Source organism: Poecilia reticulata, linkage group LG1 (assembly GCF_000633615.1).
Source record: "Poecilia reticulata strain Guanapo linkage group LG1, Guppy_female_1.0+MT, whole genome shotgun sequence".
In the NCBI taxonomy this organism is placed as follows: Eukaryota; Metazoa; Chordata; class Actinopteri; order Cyprinodontiformes; family Poeciliidae; genus Poecilia; species Poecilia reticulata.
The window spans coordinates 25244595-25252716 of record NC_024331.1 but is presented as its reverse complement, the minus strand read 5'-3'; positions in this window follow the sequence as shown (position 1 = coordinate 25252716).

The window sequence follows — 8122 nt, the reverse complement described above, 5'->3', positions numbered from 1 at the left end:
CCTTTTATGCAGCTTACATATCAAGTGTTACACAAGAACTGTGTGTATGTGCACTGCTAAATGTGACTTTCATTCTTCTGTACTTGTAATTTCAATACTCAGTCCTCCCTATACCTGCACCTTACATTTTGAGTATTACACAGGACCTGTGTGTATGTGTGCTCCTCAATGTAACTTTCATTCTTCTATACTTGTAATTTCAAAACCCAGTCCTCCCTATTCCTGCACCTTACATTTTGAGTATTACACAGGACCTGTGTGTATGTGCGCTTCTAGATGTAGCTTTCATTCTTTTGTACTTGTAATTTCAAACCTCAGTTCTCCCCTTTTATGCAGCTTACATATCAAGTGTTGCACAAGACTTGTGTGTTTGAACAGTACTTAATATATCAAAAACTGTATTTGAGAAAATAAGTTGGTCGTTGGAGACCAAAATTCCCTCTGGAGGGTTGGCTGAACAGGATCTGCATGAATCCCTGTCACCAGCCTGACACGGTTCGTCTTTGGAAATCTGAAATGTATATGAATATGAGTTTGTTCCCAATTTAGAAAACAGTCCTCCCTATTCCTGCCCCTTACATTTTGAGTATTACACAGGACCTGTGTGTATGTGCACTTCTAAATGCAACTTTCATTCTTCTACACTTGTAATTTCAAAACTTAGTCCTCCTTATTCCGGCACCTTACATTTTGAGTATTACGCAGGACCTGTGTGTTTGTGCACTTCTAAATGTAACTTTCATTCTTTTGTACATGTAATTTCAAAACTCAGTCCTCCCTTTTTATGCAGCTTACATATCAAGTATTACACAAGACCTGTGTGTTTGAACCGTACTTAACAGTCATCCCAACCATAGGGCCGCTGACCAGTACTAGTCCATTGACCAATTGGTACTGGGTCGCACAAGAAAAATATTTTCATGTTACGTATAGTCTGAGTCTGGAGGATCGTTTATTTTGAAAACCCTTTAACTGGATTCTCTCGGTTACGTTCTGCGCACCAACATTGAGGCCACAATGAGTAAGAAAGCGATATCTTTGGAAAGTTTCTTTGGAAAAGGTGAGAAGGACCAGAGACAGGAGAGTGTATTATCCTGGACCTGTAGGTGACTCCCATGTTCCAAGCCCACTAATATGCACCGGTTTACTAATGAGGCAATGAAGCTTCAAACTGCTTTGCCATTACAGAGAAAGCACCCTCTGCATTGGGTGTCATCGTTTCCCAGGTGGGATCATCCCATTGCAGAGAAACAAGCTCAGGGCTCCCATTAATTTGTCATTGTCGTGAGTTAAAATTTTCATGAAAATAAATGTTTGTTTTAGTGGCGTATTCAAATCTTATTTTGAAGGGATGTGTGAATGTTACCTTAGCGAACAGAGTCAGAGAGCGTTATGGCAGTGATCGAGATGACAGGAATAGAGCTTGTAAGTCTTAAGTCTGGTTCACACAGCATGATTTTAGGATTGTCAGACGATTTTACAAACTTCTGTGACCACAGAGCTGATAAAAGTACAACAGGTTTGTGTGTCCAGCCACATAACAGGCGCAAATCGTGCCTGTGAGCAGGCTTTAGTACAAAATAATGTCACTACTACAATCTACCTGGAATACATATAGCTAGTGTATAAGCGTCAAGCCTTGACTGAATGAATAGCCTTGTGTCACGTTAATTTAATGATGGATAGCTGAAAAGTTACCGGGTTTATCAACTGTGGTAGCAATTTTGCTCCAACTCCACTCGTCATCATTTCTGTGGATATTCTTTGTACAAAATGCTGAATAAACATGCATGCTGTTTCCACATATCTCCGATGTCTACCGGACTCATTTGGGCATGTCAGCTCAGCTGTTTCGGATTCCCCTCCATGAGCTATGTCACCGCACTTTGTGATTGGTTACCTGTCAAATTCAACAGGTTGAGTTCTAGCTCCCAATCAAGGAAAACCCTACAAGCTGTGAGAATATGCCCGATTTTAGATCGGAGCAGTCCCAATGTTCCAACGACTGGATGCGATCAGTCTTAGCATGACGGCACAGACGGCACAGACGGTAGGATGAACGGTTACGATTATCGCGAGCAACGTTGTATGATTGTTGTAAGGGGAAATTCGGGGGAAAAAAAGGGTAACACTTTATTTGAAGGGGGGTGAATAAAACTGTCATGACACTGTCATAAACATGTCATATCACCTGTCATGAACATGAATAAGCCTTCATGAATATTTATGACTGTCATAAACATGTCATAACACCCGTCATGAACATGAATAAGCCTTCATGAATATTTATGACTGTTGTCATAAAGCGTCATTCGGGGAATTATGACACTTTTAATACAAAGTTGACATTATTCAAAATGTCTCAGTTATGACAACTTGACATTAACCAAGAAATCATTACTGATAAAAATTTGTTATAAAAGTATTACCTGTCCTGCTGGCATACGGAGGGCGGCAATAGAGAAGAGAGTCTCTTCCACTCCACCTCTCTCTCTCTGCCTGGATTCAAACCCTGGTCTCCCAGATGAACTACTGGTGACATAACCATTGACCTTTACTGTCAGCTAGTGTGTAGGAGATCCACTGTCACTTGACTCTCCCAACCTCTATATAAGCTGAAAAATRATATTGATATATACACACAGACATATGTTACTGTTGAATCTTTAATTTTTGCCTCAGTCTGGATTCAAACCCTGGTCTCCCAGGTGAACTACTGGTGACATAACCATAGAGCTATACTGTCAGCTAGTGAGTGGGAGATCCTCTTTCACTTGACTCTCYCAACCTCTATATAAGCTGAAAAATAATATTGAAATATACACACAGACATATGTCACTGTTGTATCTTTCATTTTTGCCTCAGCCTGGATTCAAACCCTGATCTTCCAGGTGAACTACTGGTGACATAACCATAGAGCTATACTGTCAGCTAGTGAGTGGGAGATCCACTTTCACTTGACTCTCTCAACCTCTATATAAGCTGAAAAATAATATTGAAATATATACACAGACATGTGTCACTGTTGTATCTTTCATTTTTGCCTCAGTCTGGATTTTCACAGAATTTTATGGGAAAGACAAACACAAAGTGGTATACAGTTGTAAAGTAGAAAAAAACTATGCATGATTCAAAACTTTTTTTTACAAATAAAAGCTAAAAAGTTTGCCGTTGAAAAGTGTTCAGCCCCCTTTCCCTGAATGCAACCAATTGCCTTCAGAAGTTGCCTGATGACTACTCATGGTAAACAAATTCAACTCCTCTGTGACTGCCTCAAAAGTTAGCTAAGAGAATATTGGGGAACAAACAGCATCATGAAGTCCACAGAACACACCAGGTCAGGAATAAAGTTGTGGAGAAGCTTAAAGTAGGCTTAGGCCATTTCACAGAGTACTGTCCCATGAATCATCTGGAAATGGAAAGAGCATGGCACAGCTGGGAACCTACCAAGAAAAGGCCATCCACCTAAACTTACAGGCTGAACAAGAAGAGCACTGATCAGAGATACAGCCAAGAGGTTCATGATGGCTCTGGATGAAATGCAGAGATATCCACACCTCAGGTGGGGGAATCTGTTCACAGTAAAACTATTAGTCATGCACTGCAAAAATGTGGTTTTATGGAAGAGTGGCAATAGAAAAGCCATTGTATAAAGAAAACTATAAGAAGTTCCATTTGAAGCTTGCCAGAAGCCATATTGGGACCCAAATTGAACTTATCGGCAAAAATTCAAAGCGCTATTTGTGGTGGAGAGCAAACACTGCGCATCACTCTGAACACACCTTCCCCACTGACAAACATGGTGGTGGCAGCATCATGCTATGAGGGTGCTTCTTTTCTTCAGGGACAGGGAAGATGGTTAGAGTTGATTGTAAGATGGATTGAGCCAAATACAGGGCAATCTTGGAAGAAAACCTGAAGACTCCTGAACCTGGAGTCTGTAAAAGACTTGAGGCTGGGGCAGAGGTTCACCTTCCAGCAGGACAACAACCCTAAACATTAAGCCAGATCTACAATGGAATGGTGTAAATCAAAACATATTTATGTGTTGGAATGGCAAAGTCAAAGTATATAAACTCAGGGGAGAATCTTTGGCAAGATCTGAAAACTGCTGWCAAGTCAATTTTATTTGTATAGCACATTTCAGCTGCAAGGCAGTTCAAAGTGCTTTACAGCAAAGAAGTAAAAAGTCATAAAAATAACATACATTCACCTTAAAAAAGAAAAAAGAAATTAAATTCAAAGTAAAACCAAATTAAAATCATGTACATAAAACATATTGATACATGTACAATTGATTAAGATTCAGAAACAACTGTAAATTAGTGTGTTTTTAGCCTTGGTTTAAAGGAATTCAGCTGTGTTGGAGTTTTCTGGAAGTCTATTCAAGATTTGTGGTACATTGAAGCTAAATTCTGCTTCAAAATGCTTGGTTCTGGTTCTGGGGATACAGAGCAAACCAGAAACAGCAAAATGTTAGTAGTGGAGCGCAAAAATAGTAAAAAAGTGAAAAAATGTCTCTCTTATAATAGTAAAAAAGTGAAAAAATGTCTCTCTTATGATTTATATTTATTTTAATCCATGCAATTATTTCAAACATTTATTATTCATAATATTTTAAATAAACAATATCTCACAAGGTTTGTTGGAATAAAATTGAGAACTGACTCAACAACTGAAATAGCAAAACAGGAACTGAGGAAGGATAAATTGCAGCTGCTGAAATTTAAATAAATTTAGGTGATGTAAATATACATTATACGATAGAATTTAGGTCAATGTTGAAAAGTAATGGACTGAAGCATAAACAAAATATTACAACTAAGATAAAAACCCAACTACAGTCTGTGTTTCAGTTGCTGATAAAACTTTATTTCCTGTTCCAAACCAAATTAAATGACAAGAAAGCCTGATTGCAACATTTTCAGCATTTCTTATTTTAGGACAGGCATGTTGAATAATCTGATACTGCTGTTGATTTTGCTGATAAGTTTCTTGGAAAACATTTGAAATACCAGTAAAAGGCCAAACCAGCCACAGCAGGCTTGGCTTATTTAAAGTTTGCTGAAATCGTTTAGACTCACTGTGCAGTTGTTTACAATCCGAGTAAAGGCTGTAAATATTCTAAAATTATTACAATTATTTTACAGGTTCAGCAGTTTTTTATAAATTTGTTTGTTTTTGTGCTAATTTATATGCTTGGTGTTGCTTCTCATTATTTTACTTCTTCCAGTTGCATGACTTCCCCAAATAAATTATTTCAAATAAATCTCACATTAAAAACTGATCAAATTGTAGTGCAAAGGAACAATGGGGGAAACTTATAAAGCTCAGCTGAATATAGATTTTTGTCAATGTAAGACTGTCAAATTGAAAAAAGACAACTGAGGTGACAGATTAAATTGACACCACTGAAGTCAGAGTGCAGGAGGCAGATAAAGGAAGTGCCAGCAGTTTGAAATGGATGAAGTGAAGCACATTTGAATAACAGATTTGCAAAATGAAAATTGAGCAGGAGGGAAGCAGGAAGCAGAAACGGAGTAACATGACACTCTGCTGTAAAAACACGTCCTGTAAACGTCATGAGAACCGTGTTACCAAATGGAAATCAAATGCATACGGCTTAGCTTGGTTTTACAGACAGCAGATTCATTTATTACACTTTTATTTTACATCATTATGAAATGTGAAACACAAAAGAAAAAAAAGTATTAAAACACATACAAAGAGGGAGTTGTGATGTCAAAAAAAAATCTGCCTCAGATTGCTGTTGGCGTGGTTCACAGAGCAGTGCTCATGTTTTATATACGTAATGTGGCTCACTGCTCATGGCGGCACAGACACGTGAGCGGCACAAGAAATGTAAACAAAATAAGTTATCTGTCAGTTGTGCCCTGAAAAAGTGTTTTTACCGCTTATTCCACAAAGAAGTCGAATAAAAACAATTGAAGGTGTATTATAAAAATCTAAAAGGTGTTATTTTCCAATTAAAAATGAGTCCTAAAAAGAAAAAGGTGAGAACATTTTCAATATTAGAAAGTGCCAGCAAAATAGTGCAGAAATCATAACTTAAGTTCTTAAGCTTTGAACTTAAGAAGTTCAAAGCTTAAGAAGTTTGAACTTCTTAAGCTTGGAACTAATATTGTAGTGATTGTTTTCTATAATCATATTTCAGCTTATCAAAACATTTCAAAATACAAGTGTTCAACAGTTAACCAAAGCCTGCATGAAATGATTTGATTGCAAGAAAAAAAATATGACAACACAGCATGTGACATTTCTCTATCTCTGGTAATTTGCATGTAGTTCCTCTGTATTGTGCTCTGACTGTTATTTTTAAACTATGGAAAGGCCAAACTTTCTTGTTCAGGCGGATCTTCTGCTGTTTTACATTTTAGTTGGGTCCTTTTTCCCTCCCACACAATAACTTGTGTTACATTTTGATAAACAATCATAGTCAAATTTAACATTTTTGTCACCAGTGGAGCAAGGAAGAATATGAACACAGTAGTAAACTAAAGTATTCCCATCACATTAATCTTTTCACATTTTGTCATATTAGTGTACTTAAGTGTATCTTATTTAGATTTGTATCCTTTTCACTTAAGGTCACCACGTCATACAGGATGAATGGTTTCCAGTTATTCTTTTTTTCTTGCAGAAAACATGTAGTAGACACAACAAACATGTGGAAAAGATTGTCTGATCAGATGAGACCAAAACCAAGCCTTTTTGTGTACAAGCAAAACAATTCATGTACGGACAAATCCAGCCAAAATATGACAATCACTCCCTGAAATTGAGCAAAACACCATGACTTTGCATCAAAAACATGCTCACATATAAAGATCACCAGAAACATCACAGCTTAAAACAAATATTTATTACATATCCAAGAACTGCAAGGTGCGTTCAGTGACAGCTACAACTGCTGTGTCATACAAATGGCAGCAAATAAGCCACTTCTGCAAGGAAAGACCGATGTTCTGAAAAGAGCATGGAAACACAGAGGAAAAATGCTTCAATAAGTGAGCATAGGGGTTACCAGGATTTCATTATGCAGAATTAATTTAAAAAATATTTATACATTTATAAATATTAACTTTTCACAAAACCTTTGTAGTGTTTTAGTGAATGTTTATTATACCACAGAAATATATTCCAATGTTTTCACACCTCCCTCCAAAAAATTTGATTTGTGCCACTTCCAAACGTGGTACTAAATTTGATATGTATCTGATTGTTTTCAAAGCGTCCACAGTCAGAATGGCCTTGATGCATTTTATCCGACTTTTATGTCATTGATGTGAGACATGCATTCTGCGCCAGAAGATGACGCTTTGGACATTTGTTTTTTTTCCTTGCCTACTTTATCTTGTCGTGATCTTATGACAACCCCCATTGCTGATCAACTTTAAAATCGATCCATAGATGGCAGCAGGGCTTCCATTATTACTTCTGTAAACAGTGAGAACGAGCTGTGTGGGTAGAGCGGTCGTCTTGTGATCGGAAGGTTGTAGGTTCGATTCCAGCTTCCTCCTGCCCCGTGTCGATGTGCCCTTGGGCAAGGTTCTTAACACCAAATTGTATATCGGTGTGTGAGTGTGACTCTAGTGTAAAGTGCTTTGAGTGGTCAAAAATGATTGGAAAAGTTCAGTCCATTCTGTGTGATATCTACATTCTTTATCTGTGTGAGTGGGTTTGCGTCGGGGTCATAAACCGTTCACAAAGAAGTCTGATTGCGGTCGCGTTTGATTGGTATGAACACACACACACTCAGCCCTCCCAATTATGAATTAAGGTGTTGCACTTTTAACTTCAGCCATTATTATTATGTCTTTTTTTTGTCTTATTCATTTGTACTACGCTTGCATGAAAAAAATAAACAAAAAAATATCTCTGGCCCTTTCCTAGACTCTCGGTAAATTTTGATCTAGAACCGTCATTGAAGAATTGACATTTGTAATTTCCAAGCAATTAGCTATGCCGTATTAAACTATATTCTACTGAATATGAAAATTAAACTAAGACAAATAATTGTGAATATCAAATAACTATTTAAAATAAATATGATTAAAAACTTTGAAGTGCCGTCACCTTTGACCTTCGACCCGACGAAAA